The 18,115-nt window shown below is 42.4% G+C and overlaps 1 protein-coding gene across 1 annotated transcript in view; it reads right to left on the bottom strand.

Moving 5' to 3' along the window:
* Positions 1-18,115, bottom strand: part of SHANK3 (SH3 and multiple ankyrin repeat domains 3) — a 658,681-nt gene that overhangs the window by 498,378 nt on the left and 142,188 nt on the right. The window lies entirely within an intron of this gene.

Here is an 18,115-nt window from a genome sequence, read left to right on the forward strand (position 1 = left end):
AGACAACATACACTGAGAAACCTCTCAGTTTATTACAGTAAGACCCTGCTTCGTGCTAACCCAACCAAGACACAGGTGACGGCCTTTATGGGAATAATTCCATATGTGATAAAAAACCTTCAGCTTATAACAGCACATGCCCCAAAACAAGTTAGAAGTACCGTATGGACTGGGTCTGCCGAGTGTGTAGTTTCCTTTGAGGATTTGAGAAGCATCACATGAACTTGGTCAGAAGGGAGGGGATGTAGAGCAGGGACTATACTCTTGATTAGCAAGAGAAGAACTCAGACCATCAGGACACATATTATTGTGCTGAAGTTCAACATTTTCAGGAGTCAATTCTCCTAGAAAATCTCCCTTCTCCAACCAACTGGAATGTATATTTTTTCCTGTGAAAAGGACAGTAGGTCCAATGTAACAGTTGTTCACACGTAGATTATTCTCTAGCAAAAAGGGGGACCCATTTTATACTGGCTTTGAGGCTGAAAATATTATCCATCAGCATGCTTTTCTCTCCATCAGCTTTGATGATGGAGACACATTGCTATTTTTTTAATGCTAATTATGACAATACTCGGGCTGTCAAGCAATTAAAAAAATTAATCATGATTAATCGTGCTGTTAATACTAGAATACCATTTATTTAAATATTTTTGAACGTCTTCTACATTTTCAAATATATTGATTTCAACTACAACACAGAATACAAAGTGTACAGTGCTCACTTTATATTTAATTTTTATTATATGTATTTGCAGTGTAAAAAACAAAAGAAATAGTATTTTTCAATTCACTTAATACAAGTACTGTAGTGCAATATCTTTATCATGAAAGTTGAACTTACTCATGTAGAATTATTTACAAAAAATAATTGCATTCAAAAATAAAACAATGTAAAACTTTAGCGCCTACTCGTCCACTCAGTCCTACTTCAGCCAATCACTCAGACAAACAAGTTTGCTTGTAATTTGCAGGAGATAATGCTGCCCGCTTCTTGTTTACAATGTCACCTGAAATTGAGAACAGGTGTTCGTATGGCACTGTTATAGCCAGCATCGCAAGATATTTATGTGCCAGATGCACTAAAGATTCATATGTCCCTTCATGCTTCAACCACCATTCCAGAAGACATGCGTCCATGCTGATGATGGGTTCTGCTCAATAATGATCCAATGCAGAGTGGACCGACGCATGTTCATTTTCATCATCTGAGTCAGATGCCACCAGCAGAAGGTTGATTTTATTTTTTGGTGGTGCTAATCAAGAGTAGTTTCCACATCTGAGTGTTGCTCTTTTAAGATTTCTGAAAGCATGCGCCACATCTCATCCCTCTCAGATTTTGAACAGCACTTCAGATTCTTAAACCTTGAGTCGAGTGCTGAAGCTATTTTTAGAAATCTCACATTGGTACCTTCTTTGCGTTTTGTCAAAACTGCTGTGAAAGCGTTCTTAAAACGAACATGTGCTGGGTCATCATCCAAGACTGCTATTACATGAAGTATATGGCAGAATGAGGGTGAAACAGAACAGGAGACAAACAATTCTCCCCCAAGAAGTTTAATCACAAATTTAATTAACTTTTTTTTAAAAAAAGCGTTATCAGCATGGAAGCACATCCTCTGGAATGGTGGCTGAAGCATGAAGGGGCATAAGAATGTTTAGCATATCTGTCACATAAATACCTTGCAACGCCGACTACAAAAGTGCCATGCGAATGCCTGTTCTCACTTTCAGGTGACACTGTAAATAAAAAGCAGGCAGCAGTATCTCTCGTAAATGTAAACAAACTTGTTTGTCTTAGTGGTTGGCTGAACAAGAAGTAGGACTTAGTGGACTTGTAGGCTCTAATGTTTTAAATTGTTTTGTTTTTGAGTGCAGTTATGTAACAAAAAAATCTACAATTGTAAGTTACATTTTCACGATAAATAGATTGCACTACAGTACTTGTATGAGGTGAATTGAAAAATAGTATTTCTTTTGTTTATCATTTTTACAGTGCATATATAATAAAAAATAAATATAAAGTGAGCACTGTATACTTTCTATTCTGTGTTGTAATTTAAATCACTATATTTGAAAATGTAGAAAAACATCCAAAAATATTTAATAAATTTTAATTGATATTCTATTGTTTAACAGTGCGATTAATCATGATAAATTTTTAATCGCAATTAATTTTTTAGTTAATCACATGAGTTAACTGCAATTAATTGTCATCCCTAGAAAAAATATTTTTGTTTGAAAACTAGCCTTCTTCAAAGCCCTCCTCCAAATCCAACTCTGCTGTGATTCACACAACAAATCCACCAGCTAACAATGGCAGCTTGAATATCAGTTGGGGAGAGCTGACATTTATTTATTTAAACTTGCAAAGAATTTAGAAATATCAAGTTGAGCATGCAGCTAACGAGAGGCCTCAATGCTGTTACCTCCTCATCTTTTCTTTCCCCCATCCCTCTTCCTGTTTATCACATTCATTTGTTACATCTTTTCTTTAGATTGCATGTTCTTTGAGGACAGCCACGACGACTTCTTGTATATCTGTATAGCACCCAGAACAACTGCCCCCAATCCTAACGGGGTACTAAGGGAGCTACCCTGGTGTAAATAAATCATAATGATTGTTTCAAGACTATGCTGAAAATTATTTACCAAGGGATTCCCAAGGTCTGGCTTTACTCAGCTTTCAATAAAGTATCAGAGACACTTCAAAATGCAGCAGAAAGAAACTATGTTATAATCTCTCCTACTGGAATGAATATGTTCAATTTCATTCATATTATCAGAAGGGAAAAATCCACTTCCCCTTAAGAGTTAACGTTAGCATTTAGCAAATATGAAGCTGTTTTTCAAGTTAAAAGCATAGACTCATAAATCATAAGGCCAGAGGGGTCCTGGCCAGAGGACTTCCCTAAATTAATTCAAGATGATAAATCAGCCTTGACTTGGGAGCCTGGTTGCAACCTTACTAAAGAGAGACAAGAAACTTCCTATAACGCTCCCGTAGCTTTTGCCATTGTCATAGGAAGAATCTGTCCCTGACATGCACAGCCTACAAGCAACACATGACACCAGTATCTTTGTAGTTGTAGCTGAAACCACTACACAGCGCCATGTCACTTATGACAAACAATGCCGCATACACTTTTGGTTGAGTGCAAATGAATTGTTCATAATTCACCCGACACATTGAAGTGAGTTCAATAAGATGTCACTGATTTGTCAGCCAAAGGTTCCAAGTAACTAGATTAAAAGATTTTAAGGGACCATTTGGATCATCTAGTCCAGTGGTTCTCAAACTGTGGGTCGGGACCCCAAAGTGGGTCGGGACCCCATTTTAATGGGGTTGCCAGGGCTGGCGTTAGGCTTGCTGGGGCCGGGGCCAAAGCTGAAGCCTGAGCTCCACTGTCCAGGGCTGAAGCTGACGTCCTAGCCCCACCACCTGGGACCAAAGCCCAAGGGCTTCAGCCCTGGGTGGCGGGACTTGGACTTCGGGTCCGGCTCCCCTGCCCGGGGCAGCGGGGCTCAGGCTTCGTCTTTGCACCCCTTCTCCCCCCGGGACAGCAGGGCTCAAGCGAGATCAGCCTTCGGTCCCCCCTCTAAGGGTCATGTAGTAATTTTTGTTGTCAGAAGGGGATCTTGGTGCAATGAAATTTGAGAACCCCTGTTCTATTCTATCTAATTCTGCAGAACATAGACCACAGAATTTCACCAAGTGGTTCCTTCATCAAGCCCATAACTTCTGTCTGAGCTAAAGCGTAGCTTTTAGAAAGACATCCAACCTGGATTTAAAGACTTCAAGCAACAGAGTCCACCACATCCCTATGTAAATTATTCCAGTGGTTAATGAACCAATATGAATTTCTCTCCTGAGTGCTCCATGTCAGGCTCCTGCAGACTTTAGGCAGTTGGTGGTGGAAAAGAGGGAATGTGCTGTGGCTGGCAAGGAGTGTGGGGCACAGCTGACCAGCAGTAGCAGAGAACTTACTGGAGGAGGGGACTACCTTGCAGATTTCCACACTCTCTTGTGACAGAGCTTAGGTGTGCAGCAGGACACCTACCCACTACCACAGCTTCTTCACTTTTTGCCACATTTACCTCTGCCCTGGAAGAAGCTGTTACTTGCCCCCATGTTGTGCAAGAGACCCTGACTAGCACTGCCCAATACTGTCCAGCAGCCTTTATAATTTTGGTATGAATAAAACTGCCTTCACTCGTTCTCTCCCTGCACCCTGCTGGCCACAGTACAATACATTCACCACTGGTTCATTTTTCTCCATCCCAGCCTACAACAGAGACTTGGATCCAATTTTTGATTAATGGCAGTATCTTAAACATGATTAATATTACTCTTGAAAACTACCTGCTGCACAAGCCAGTCTAAAAATCTAGTATTGGTTTCAAGTTGTGATGTAATGGGATTTCATCAGGCAGACGGAAGGACACAAATAAACTAGACATTTTGCAATAAATTTTAAAATAAGCTCTTTTAAAGGCTTTTAATATAAAGAAAAGTTATTCCATTTACTCCTGTTTTTCAGAACCTGTTCTGGTTGTCAGTGGGACTAACTGGACATTTAAAAACAGTTATATGGTGGAAGGGTGTCAAAAATCAGCCTTATAACTAGCCCCTACCACACCTTGTCTTTATAGCATTCCCCCTGAGTCTGTTCCCTTTCACACAGAGACCTGCTTGCCTTGAGTGATGCGGTGCATTTCCCTCGAGTTGGCTGACCTGCCAGGAGGTAGAGGCCGAAGCTTGCATAGCACAACTCATCAGCTGCTAGCATGACCGCCCTGCCAAGTGGACACCACTTGTGTACTACTAATCCTTCCCAGAATTCCCCGTGTGCACTCAGCAGTGACAGACGAGTTCTCCCACAATTCACTGGGACAGAATTTGTAGAGTGGCTCAGCTTGATGCAGCTCGAAGAACCCTGGGATATGCCCCAGAGGTCTTAGTGCCTCACCTGAGGGAGTGCAGCCCTGATCTGGACCCAGCAGCTGGAGAGTCATTTCACAGTACGGCTGCTGTCACCCAGGCTAGGTTAACTCTAGTGTAGGTAACAGGACTTAACTCTGCAGTGAAGATGCACCTCTGGGTAAAGTAGTCAGTCCTGACCCCGGAGAGACTATTGCCTCTTCATGATACATTGACAGAGCCAAAGGCAAAGAGGGCCGAGAGAGCTCCCGACCATCCGCAAGGTTTGCGGGAGCAGCTAAAGAGGAATCAACAAGAGCTGGAGGAGGGAAGATTATTAAGCAGTTTGTAGGTTTGGAACAAGAGTTAGCCTGGGTTCAGGTGGAGGCTGAGAAAGAGAAACAGCACGGCTCAATCCTGGAGCGAGAACTGATCAATTAAAGAAGGCATGGCTACACCTGGAGCTATAAAGTCCTGTCAGGGGCAGGAAGGAGGGAGTCATTAGGACAGGCTGTTTCTGAAGAGAACAGAAACAGAGTAGAGCTAACTCCTCTGGTGGGGCTCAGCAAGGCAGCCCTGGGACCAGTGCTATAGAAGGAGAAGGGAGCTAGCTGAGAAGGGGGAGCTAAGCAGCAATTTGTGTTTGGTTTGTTTATGTTTGAAAAACAAACCTATTTAAAGGAGACTGGGCAAGGCAGTGTGTGTTTGGAAGCTGGGGACAAGCCTTGCCATGTGACAGAATCCAGGACAGCTCCTATGAATTCTACCCTCTGACTTGGAGCAAATACAAGGCTTTCTCCAGGTTCAGACTTGGCCCTACAGATGGTAAAAAAGGCAAATTCCGTCTGAAGGACTAGCTGGATCCCTTAGGGAAATGGTGCTTTTGGAAACTAGTCATCAAGGTACGGATCCATGGGGATGCTTTGTCACCTCAAATATGCAGCACCTAGTGACAAGCAGCAACTACCTGTTCAGTGTAGACAGGTGTTCAGCTACGTGTTCTTTTATCTCTCCAACAGTGACATCACTGGATGAGATTTCCAGGAGATTGTTCAGTGTTGAAAACATCTGTAAATTTTTGTTGCTGACTTGTGATTGCCAAAGATCTCGTTTTTTAGTAAAGGCATTAATTTTGTCGTTGAGTTTGAGAATGTTTGTTTCTCTTCCTTGTAGTGACTCATTCAATGAATTTAAACACTCCAAAATATTTGCTAGATATGAGAGTGCTGCCAACCATCTGATATCACTTAAATGCTTCTTCAGGGTAGAATCCACTTTAATCAGAAGCAAATGCACCTAATCTCTGAATTTAAACAGACAGGTTAGAACTCTTCTCCGCAACAGCCAGTGAGTCTGTGTGTGTGTAGTAAAAAGTGCTGATTCTCCAATCCCATTTCTCCACAGAGACCATTAAAAAGTCAGGAATTCAGCAGCTTTGCTTTAATAAAATTAACGATTGCTACAGCTTTACTCGAAATTGATTTAACATAGGGATCCATGTTCCTGCCAGCCAGAGGCTCCCTGTGGATCATGCAGTGTGTCCATTGGGCTTCTGGGGCCACTTCTTTAAGTCTGGTTTCAGAGTAGCAGCCGTGTTAGTCTGTATCCGCAAAAAGAAAAGGAGGACTTGTGGCACCTTAGAGACTAACCAATTTATTTGAGCATAAGCTTTCGTGAGCTACAGCTCACTTCATTGGATTTTCTTTTTTCTTTAAGTCTGCCAACAAACCCACTCTTAGTACCAGACATAGTTTTCTCAGCATCAGTGCATATCCCTACACAGCTGTTCCAGTTAATGTGTTCCCCCATTATAAAGGTGTGAAGGAACTTAAATATTTCCTCTCCCCTAGTATATGTTGGCAGTGCTTTGCAGAAAAAAAAGTCTTCTTTTACTGTGTTTCCCAAATGTAGCAAACGTAGATCAGTAACTGTGCTGCCCCGAAACATTGGTGGATTCATCAATATGTAAACAACTTGCTCTTTTTAATCCTTTCCACCACTTGATCTTGTATGTCATCGGACATATCCTCAATACAACGACTCACTGTGCCGTCTGATAATGAAATAGAGCTCAGCTGAGCAGCAGCATCTTTGCCAATCAATAATCTCACACATTTGTTTAGCTGCAGGAAGAATGAGAGATTCAGCGATGTTGTGAGGCTTTTTTGCCCTAGAGATTAAAAGTGAAACAGCATAAGACACCTCCAGAGTTTTGGCTGTCATAGTTTCTCATTTATGTATAACAGTTTTTGTTGCTCAAGTTCATGAAGTTTTCTTTCAAAAAATTCCACAGACATCTCCACATATGTAGGTGTTTTGTTTGTAAATGTCGCTGGAGTTTATTTGGTTTTAGGCTGTTATTAACCAAAACTTCACTGCATGAAACACACTGGGGACTTGAATTGTCTTCTGAGCCAATGTAAATAAATCCAAATGCCAAATAAAAACTGCAGTATTTTGGGGGCGGGGGATTGGGGTTGTTTTATCACAGTTATGACTCCTGTTTTCCACCATCTATGTTGGCTTCAGCTCCCCTTTTCGTGCCACGTACAACAAAACGATCCATTGTTTTAACAAAATGAATTTGCTTATTTCAGAAATTACAATACTGTACATTTTTTATTTTTGCTACCTATTTCCCCCTTCCCCCCGGTGTTAGAGCGAGGGCTGGCCGACTTCAACAATACACTACAAAAGTGGTAGACCACATTCCATGACAACAAGGCTGTTGCTTAGGGAAGTGACAAAATCAATATGGTCTTGTTGTTATGGCATACCTAGCTGTGAAGGCAGAGCAGAGACGGGTGCCCATCTCTGAAAGCAGCACCGCCCACCAGCAGAATCGGAGAAGTAAGGGTGGCATGGTATGGTATTTGAGAATACCCGTCCCGTCCCCCCAGTTTGAGAAACGCTGTTCTAATGGGCAAAAAATTTGCTTTTGCTTGCAGATAGCTTATACCAGTGGTTCTCAATCAGGGATACGCATATCCCTGGGGGTACACAGAGGTCTTCTAAGGAGTACATAAACTCATCTAGATATTTGTCTAGTTTTGCAATAGGCTACATAAAAAGCACAAGCAAAGTCAGTACAAACTAAAATTTCATACAGACAATGAGTTGTTTATACTGCTCTATATACGATACACTGAAATGAAGTACAATATTTATATTCCAATTGATAAAAATGAGAAAGTAAGCAATTTTTCAGTAATAGTGTGCTGTGACACATTTGTATTTTTACGGCTGATTGTGTAAGCAAGTAGTTTTTAAGTGAGGTGAAACTTGGGGGTATGCAAGACAAATCAGACTCCTGAAAGGGGTACAGTTGTCAGGAAAGATTGAGAGACACTGGCTTATACCAATTTCCTAAACTAAATAAGCTAGCTACTAGCAAAAGCACTTTTTTGCTGGATAACTGGATCTATACTCGGGATTTTGCTGGTATAAAAATATTGTTTAAAACAAAAAATCACATCCCTAACTGACATTATATCAGTAAATGTTTCTGTTGTAGACCTGCATTGAGATAGCACAATGCTTAGCCAAGGTCAACTCCTGGATGAAGAACAGCTGGTTGAAGCTGAACACAAAGGCAGAGGTGATGCTGTCAACAAAGGAAGGAATCTTGGGAAGTTTGCAGTCACTATGCAGTCTCCTTTGGTTACACGTTCATGCCAGCAATTGGTCAATTCATTCCATAGTTTAGGAGGCTCCTGGATTCCTTGCTGACACAGAGCTCTCACACAGCAGCATCCACAAGTGACGCTTCCTACCATCTTTGGTTGGCTAGGGCCTCCGTCCCATCCTGGCAGATGGATGACTTGGCCTCAGTTATGCACCCTTTATCACTTCCCATGTGAACTACAACAATGCAATCTACTTGGGCATGAAACCATCAGCTCTTAAGAAATTCCAACAAGTACAAAACACTCCAGTGTATCTCCTCAGCAATCCAGGCTACCATGAGCATGTCACACTTTTCCTCCTTTCTCGACTCTGACACAGAATATCAAATCAAGTTCCTGGTCTCAGTCTTTATCCTCAGGTTGCTCAATGGTCTTTGCCCAGGAGACCTAAAGATCGATTAACACTCCAAAATGAGGACTGTGGTTGAGAACTCTACTCCTCAGGAACAATGGATCTGTTCAGTCTTGTTATGAATTTGGTTTGCGCAGGAGACAGAATTTTCTTGGGATCTGGTTCCAGATTATGGAATAAACTAAGGACTATTCCAAACCTCACCTCCTTCCACTCCAAAGCACACTTCTTTGACCTGCCTTCTCTAAGATAAACACAGAGCAGCATGGACATATAATAATATTTCTATTTTAAAGCCTATCACCACAAAACACTAAACTGCACACACTAGTTTCCTCTTGGGGAGGGGATGACGAAAAAAAGAACCACACATTACAAACATCAGTCACATTACTTAATGCACGACTGGAAAGCACTCATATATTATGAAGAAGGAGTATAAGAATGGGGAATAGAAAGGAGAACAGAACATCCTGAGGGAAATAATTCTCTCTCACCAACATTGCCTGGTAGTATTATTTTATAGCACCCTCAAGTACAGATGAAAATGCCCACAGGGCTTCCAGTCTAGTTTCAGCTATGACATGATGAAACTGAGTAACAAAACCATACATAGGCGATAGGAAGAAAGGACATGAGTTACACAACAAGGTTATATAGTTACTCAATTAAAATAGTTGTGCATTATGCAAAGTTGTTTTTTTCAATTGGATTATATAAACTAAATATCAATGTTGACCCACCTCTTGTAATTATCAACTGTGTGCTGCAGCAATGCTGGACTGCAACATCACCGATAAGTAAGGCCCTACCAAATTCACGGTCCATTTTGGTCAATTTCAGTCATAGGATTTTAAAAATAATAAATTTCATTATTTCAGCTATTTAAATCTGAAATTTCATGGTGTTGGAATTATAGGCATCCTGACCCAAAAAGGAGTTGTGTGGGGAGGTCGCAAGGTTATTATAGGGGGGTTGCAGTACTGCTACCCTTACTTCTGTGCTGCTGCTGGTGGCGGCATTGCCGTCAGAGCTGGGCAGCTGGAGAGCGGCAGCTGCTGGCCAGAAGCCCAAGTTTGAAGGCAGATCTGCTGTCAGCAGCAGCGCAGAAGTAAAGACGACATGGTGTGGTATTGCCACCCTTACTTCTGCGTTGCTGCCTGCAGACCAGGGCCCTCAGTCAACAGCCACTCTCCAGCCACCCAGCTCTGAAGACAGCATGACCCCCCCAATAACCTTGTGACCCCCCTGCAACTCCTTTTTGGGTCAGGACCCCCACTCTGAGAAACGCTGGTCTCCCCTGTGAAATCTGTATAGAATAGGGTAAAAGCACACAAAAGACCAGATTTCACAGGGGAGAACAGATTTCATGATCCGTGACATGCTTTTCATGGCCGTGAATTTGGTAGGGCCCTACCAATAAGTGTGTCTTCCTTCCTCACCTGTCCTTTTTTGACATTTTTATCAAGAGGTCTAGATCTAGGTATCTGTCCTGATCTTGCCTTCTCACTGGGACTTGTCTGTACACACGAGTTGTCTACATGAGAAAGTTGCCCAAGAATAACTTGAATTGACTCTGAAACAGATATAGTTGAACTGGTACCAAAGACTGTGTGGACACTCTTATTCTGATATGAGTGACTCTATTTGACCAGAACTGAAATCAGCCATTCTTATTCTGAAATAAGAGTATCTACACAGTATCTTGTACAGGTTTAATGATATTGGCAAGTTATACCAGTGCAACTTTACTGCATAGACAAGCTCTAAAGGTGTGATGTTAAACTGATGCAACTCCAAGTGCAGACACTCTTGTGTTAGTTTAAACCTGGCTTACACTGGTTTAGCTTGCCTGATGTAAGATTGTCTGCACACAAAGTGCATTGGTTTCACTATACTGATTTAACATCACACTTTCAGTAAAACTGGTGCAAGTTTGGGTGCACCCAGGCATGAGACTATTAGGATACATCGACACTGGAATAAAAGACCTGCAGAATGGACGCAGCTGGCCTGGGTCACCTGACTCGGCCTTGAGGGGCTCAGGCTGCAGGGCTAAAAATTGCAGTGTAGACATTTGGGTTCAGAGTGGACCCTGGGCTTCACCCTCTGACCCTCCCCCTTCATGGGATCCCAGAGCTCGGCTCCAGCCTGAGCCCAAATGTCACAGCATCGTTACAGCCCTACAGCCTGAACGGCCAAGATGTAGTTCTGCCTTAATTTACCACTGAAATCATATCTCTGCAACTGATGTCTCTCTTCATTCCCCTCCCCGGCACATTTTATATATTACCTAGTCTCTCATGTAACCATTTATATTGTAAACTCTTCCAGGCCGGGACTGTGATGCTGGAAGACTAGATGCTAGCTCATGTCAATGTCCCTGTGTCTAAACTGACAAATACACAGCTGGAACCAGGCTGGCTCACCTGCGTGTTGGCATTGTTAAAATAAGTATTAGAATTCTAAGAATGCGCTTACACCTTCTTGAACACTTGTGAGTTGCTGCTAGCATTGCTCTCACTTGTAACATCTGTATCCCACACTGCAAGGTAACATCTGAGAGGGTGCATTGTGAGCCTCTGTGATGTGTAAACCTTCAGACAGGAGAGAGATGTCAATTAGGGTGATGGGCTGATCTTCTACAGAAGGTGCAATGTCCTCCCCAATGGGAAAGGTTCATTGACAGTAGTGGGACTATGGTGGGCATTAAAGAGCACAAAAGAGATTTGTTGTTCTGCTCCCCCACCCAAGAAGATAAGCCATGCAAGTGGATTAGCCTGGAAAAAGGCTAATGTAGTGCCCATCTTTAAAAAAGGGAAGGAGGAGGATCCGGGGAACTACAGGCCAGTCAGCCTCACCTCAGTCCCCGGAAAAATCATGGAGCAGGTCCTCAAGGAATCTATCCTGAAACACTTACACAAGAGGAAAGTGATCAGGAACAGTCAGCATGGATTCACCAAGGGAAAGTCATGCCTGACTAATCTAATTGCCTTCTATGACGAGATAACTGGTTCTGTGGATGAAGGGAAAGCAGTGGACGTGTTGTTCCTTGACTTTAGCAAAGCTTTTGACACGGTCTCCCACGGTATTCTTGTCAGCAAGTTAAAGAAGTATGGGCTGGATGAATGGACTATAAGGTGGATAGAAAGCTGGCTAGATTGTCGGGCTCAACGGGTAGTGATCAATGGCTCCATGTCTAGTTGGCAGCCGGTACCAAGTGGAGTGCCCCAAGGGTCGGTCCTGGGGCCGGTTTTGTTCAATATCTTCATAAATGATCTGGAGGATGGTGTGGATTGCACCCTCAGCAAGTTTGCAGATGACACTAAACTGGGAGGAGAGGTAGATACGCTGGAGGGTAGGGATAGGATACAGAGGGACCTAGACAAATTGGAGAATTGGGCCAAAAGAAATCTGATGAGGTTCAACAAGGACAAGTGCAGAGTCCTGCACTTAGGAGGGAAGAATCCCATGCACCGCTACAGACTAGGGACCGAATGGCTCGGCAGCAGTTCTGCAGAAAAGGACCTAGGGGTGACAGTGGACAAGAAGCTGGATATGAGTCAGCAGTGTGCCCTTGTTGCCAAGAAGGCCAATGGCATTTTGGGATGTATACGTAGGGGCATTGCCAGCAGATCGAGGGACATGATTGTCCCCTCTATTCGACACTGGTGAGGCCTCATCTGGAGTACTGTGTCCAGTTTTGGGCCCCACACTACAAGAAGGATGTGGAAAAATTGGGAAGAGTCCAGCGGAGGGCAACAAAAATGACTAGGGGACTGGAACACATGACTTATGAGGAGAGGCTGAGGGAACTGGGGATGTTTAGTCTACGGAAGAGAAGAATGAGGGGGGATTTGATAGCTGCTTTCAACTACCTGAAAGGGGGTTCCAAAGAGGATGGATCTAGACTATTCTCAGTGATAGCAGATGACAGGACAAGGAGTAATGGTCTCAAGTTGCAGTGGTGGAGATTTAGGTTGGATATTAGGAAAAACTTTTTCACTAGGAGGGTGGTGAAACACTGGAATGCGTTACCTAGGGAGGTGGTGGAATCTCCTTCCCTAGAAGTTTTTAAGGTCAGGCTTGACAAAGAATCATAGAATCATAGAATATCAGGGTTGGAAGGGACCCCAGAAGGTCATCTAGTCCAACCCCCTGCTCGAAGCAGGACCAATTCCCAGTTAAATCATCCCAGCCAGGGCTTTGTCAAGCCTGACCTTAAAAACCTCTAAGGAAGGAGATTCTACCACCTCCCTAGGTAACGCATTCCAGTGTTTCACCACCCTCTTAGTGAAAAAGTTTTTCCTAATATCCAATCTAAACCTCCCCCATTGCAACTTGAGACCATTACTCCTCGTTCTGTCATCTGCTACCATTGAGAACAGTCTAGAGCCATCCTCTTTGGAACCCCCTTTCAGGTAGTTGAAAGCAGCTATCAAATCCCCCCTCATTCTTCTCTTCTGCAGACTAAACAATCCCAGCTCCCTCAGCCTCTCCTCATAAGTCATGTGCTCTAGACCCCTAATCATTTTTGTTGCCCTTCGCTGGACTCTCTCCAATTTATCCACATCCTTCTTGTAGTGTGGGGCCCAAAACTGGACACAGTACTCCAGATGAGGCCTCACCAGTGTCGAATAGAGGGGAACGATCACATCCCTCGATCTGCTGGCTATGCCCCTACTTATACATCCCAAAATGCCATTGGCCTTCTTGGCAACAAGGGCACACTGTTGACTCATATCCAGCTTCTCGTCCACTGTCACCCCTAGGTCCTTTTCCGCAGAACTGCTGCCTAGCCATTCGGTCCCTAGTCTGTAGCGGTGCATTGGATTCTTCCATCCTAAGTGCAGGACCCTGCACTTATCCTTATTGAACCTCATCAGATTTCTTTTGGCCCAATCCTCCAATTTGTCTAGGTCCTTCTGTATCCTATCCCTCCCCTCCAGCGTATCTACCACTCCTCCCAGTTTAGTATCATCTGCAAATTTGCTGAGAGTGCAATCCACACCATCCTCCAGATCATTTATGAAGATATTGAACAAAACCGGCCTCATTAAAAAAGCCCTGACTGGGATGATTTAATTGGGGATCGGTCCTCCTTTGAGCAGGGGGTTGGACTAGATGACCTCCTGAGGTCCCTTCCAACCCTGATATTCTATGATTCCTCCCATCGGCTGAGTTTGAAGCTTAGAGCACATGGCAGAAAAGGGATATAAACCTCAAACAAATGGAACTAGGTATCTCTGTGCAGCTTGGACTCTGTGGGGCAAGGTTTTTCCAGGCATAAGCAAGACATCCCCAGCTGCTTAGCCTGGGTTTGCCCTAAAGGACATATAGAGCTTGCTGGTTATAGAAGTTTCTAATACCTTTTGAAACTTACAATAGTAACTCATTTGTGTATCTATGTTTACCTGCCTTAACCTTGTAAATAGTTCTCTGGTTTCCTTTTCATATTTAATAAATCTGTATATACATTATTATAGGATTGGCTACAACCATGGTCTTTGGTGTGAGATCTAAGATGCAATTGACCTGGGGTAAATAACTTGTCCTTTGGGACTGGGAGTAACCTTTGCTGTGATTCTTGGTGTAAGGGACATCTCTCCTAAAGGTATGCTCACAGGGGTGGCGAAATAGATCAGACTACCAAGGGGACTGTCTCTGACTGAGGAGACATGATAACAGTTTTCAAGTACATAAAAGGTTGTTACAAGGAGGAGGGAGAAAAATTGTTCTCCTTAATCACTGAGGACAGGACAAGCAATGGGCTTAAATAGCAGCAAGGGCAGTTTAGGTTGGACATTAGGAAAAAGTTCCTAACTGTAAGGGAGGTTAAGCACTGGGATAAATTGCCTAGGGAGGTAGTGGAATCTCCATCACTGGAGGTTTTTTAGAGCAGGTTAGACAAACATCTGTCAGGGATGGTCTGGATAATATTTAGTCCTGCCTCAGTGCAGGGACTGGACTAGTTGACCTCTCAAGGTCCTTTTTGTTCTATGACTCAATGACTGTAGCAAGGCCTTTGTCCTCAGAAGATTCCATACCTGGAACTGCCTGGATTCAAGGCATCCCAGACAGAAGTGAGATCAATTTCAACAGTCCTCAAACCTGAGCCCTGCTATCCTGAGAGGACTCCCAAACGGATAAACAATGATAGAACAGTGCTCAAAGAAGAAGAGGAGGAGGTAGAAGGACCCCACGGAAGAAGGACCAGTTGCACAAAACTGAAAACAATTATGAGCCAAATCAGTTGAAAGAAAGAGTTTAAAAAGAAAAACATGAGTGACCATTTGGAACTGTTTAAAGAACATTTCATTAGATCCCCCAAAATCCACTATCCTACAACTGAGGAAGAAGGCTACGTGGGTTAAAAAATAATCTGACTAAGACGAGAATTAAAAATTATTTAAATATATATATATATATATATAACAAATTGAGAAAAGGGTAACTTGATCGTGATTTATATTAATCAGAAGATAGGAAATGTAGAAAACTGGTAAAGGAATCCAAAGGACACAAGGAGAAATAAATGGCCAGCAGAGTTAAGGAAAATAAAAAGGAGTCCTAGCAATGGTACTGGTACATTACTAGATGGAAATGGCAGATTTGACAACGATAATGCAGAAAAGGCAGAAATGTTCCATAAACATTTCTGCCCTATATCTGGGAAAAAGCCAGGTGATGTATTTATGACGTATAACGATAAAATACTTTCCATTCCAGCAGCAACTTATGAGGATGTTAAACAGCAGCTATTGAAGCTACATATTTTCTAAATAAGGAGATCCAGATAACTTGCATCCAAGAGTTTTAAAAGAGCTGGCCAAAGAACCCTCTGGATTGTTAATGTTGATTTTCAAAAAGTTGTGAACACTGGGGAAGTTCCAGAGCACTAAGGAAAAAAATTTAATGTTGTACCAATACTTAATAAAAGGATTAATCGGATGACTGAGGTAATCATAAGCCTGTCGCCTGATGTCGATCCTGGGGGAAAATAATCAAACAGCTGATACAGGACTTGATTAATAAAAAATTAAAGCAAGGTAAAATAATTTATGCTAATCTCGATAGGTTTATGAAAAATGGATCTTGTCAAACTAACTTGATTTTTTTTAATAAGAATACAAGTTTGGCTGATAAAGCTAATAGTGTTGATGTAATATATTTAGACTTCTGTAAGGCATTTGACTTGGTATTACACAACATTTTGATTAAGAAACTAGAATACAAATTCAACATGGCACATACTAAATTGATTAAAAACTGGCTGACTGATAGGTCTCAAAATGTAATTGTTAATAGGGAATCATTTACAAGCAGGTGTGTTTCTAGGGGCATCCCACAGGGATCGGTTCTTGTCTATATACAACAACATTTTTATCAATAACCTGGAAGAAACCATAAAGTCATCACTAATAAGGTTTGCAGATGACACAAAGATTGGGGGAGTCATAAATAATGAAGAGGACAGGTCAGTGTTATAAAGTGATCTGGATTGCTTGGTAAACTGGGCACAAGCAAACAATATATGTTTCAATATGTCCAAATGTAAAGTCATTCATCTAGGAACAAAGAATACAGGCCATGCTACAGATTGGGGGGAATCTACCCTGGGAAGCAGTGATTCTGGAAAAGAATTGGGAATCATGGTGGATTATGAACTCCCAGTGTGGTGCCATGGCCAAAGGGCTAATGTAATCTGTAGATAAATAAACAGGAGTAGTGGGTAGGAGTAAGGACATGATTTTTACCTCTTTCTATGGCATCTGTGAGACCAATAATGGAATACCGTGCCCACACTTTTAAAAGGATGTTGAGAAATTGGAAAGGGATCAGAAAAGAGCCACAAAAAAATATCCATGGGCTGAGAAAATGCCCTACAGTGAGAGACTTAAGGAAATCTTATTAGCTTGTCAAAAAGAAGACCGAGGTGACTTGATTACTGTCTAAGAGCCTTCATGGGGTGAAGAGCTCTTTAATCGAGCGGGAAAAGGCAGAACAAGAGCCAGTGGATGGAAGCTGAAGCCAGACAAATTCAAGTTAGAAGTTAGGCACAAACTGCTGGAACAAACTCCCAAGGGAAGTGGTGGATTCTCCATCTCTTGATGTCTTCAGATTAAAATGGGATGCATTTCTTAAACATATTCTTTAGTCAAACACAAGGTATTGAGCTCAATAGGGGGTAACTGGATGAAATGTAATGGCCTCTGACATACAGAAGGTCGGACTAGCTGATGTAATGATCCTTTCTGGCCTTAAACTCAATGAATGTGAACAATGGTCTAATGTCATATACCACCAAGTAATTGAATCAGCTCAGGACCCAGATTTAAAGTATGAATGTAATGAGGAAGCAGGCTGTCTTTGTACAAGAACTAGGACACTCAGTTCTGAGGCATCCCAATCAGACCTCCACCTGTTCTGAGCCCTGCACTTGCATCAACCCCACAGAGCTCGGTTATTATAGAAGCTTCTATTACTTTTTGAAATTTAAGACTGTAACTAATTTTTACACCTATGTATGTTTACCTCCTTTAACCCTGTAAATAATTCTCCAGTTTCCTTTTCTTATTTAATAAATCTGCACACAGTTTATTACAGGATTGGCTACATGAATTGTTTTTGGTGTGAGATCTAAGGTGCAACTGACCTGGGGTAAGTGACTGGTCCTTTGGCACTGGGAGTAACCTGAATTTTGCTGTGATGCTTAGTGTAAGGGACATTTCTCACAAAGGTAGGCTCACCTGGGTGGCGAGACAGATCACAGTACCCAAGGGGACTGTCTGCGACTCCACGTTAAGGCTGAGGAGTTTACCCTTGATAATTGGTTAGTGAAATTGAAATACAGCACTCACAACCAGTTTGGGGTTTGTACCCTGTTTCCTCAGTCAGCCCTGGGATTGGTACTCAAGCTCTTGTCTCTCTGCACAACAGCTTGACACACTTATTGGTTGGAAATCTGCCTAAGCCATACAGCAGGCATGGAGCCTACTCTGTACTAAAAGTAACAAACTTCACACTGTTATTTTAATACAGAAATAAGAGCAATAACTAAACCTATCCCAGACATGCACTGAAGGACACCACAAAGGTGGGGAAAGGGTGAGAGCTCCATACTCACTACAGAAGCAGTGAGAAAAGTACTAGCTG

This window comes from Natator depressus, chromosome 1 (genome assembly GCF_965152275.1).
Source record: "Natator depressus isolate rNatDep1 chromosome 1, rNatDep2.hap1, whole genome shotgun sequence".
Classification (NCBI taxonomy): domain Eukaryota; kingdom Metazoa; phylum Chordata; order Testudines; family Cheloniidae; genus Natator; species Natator depressus.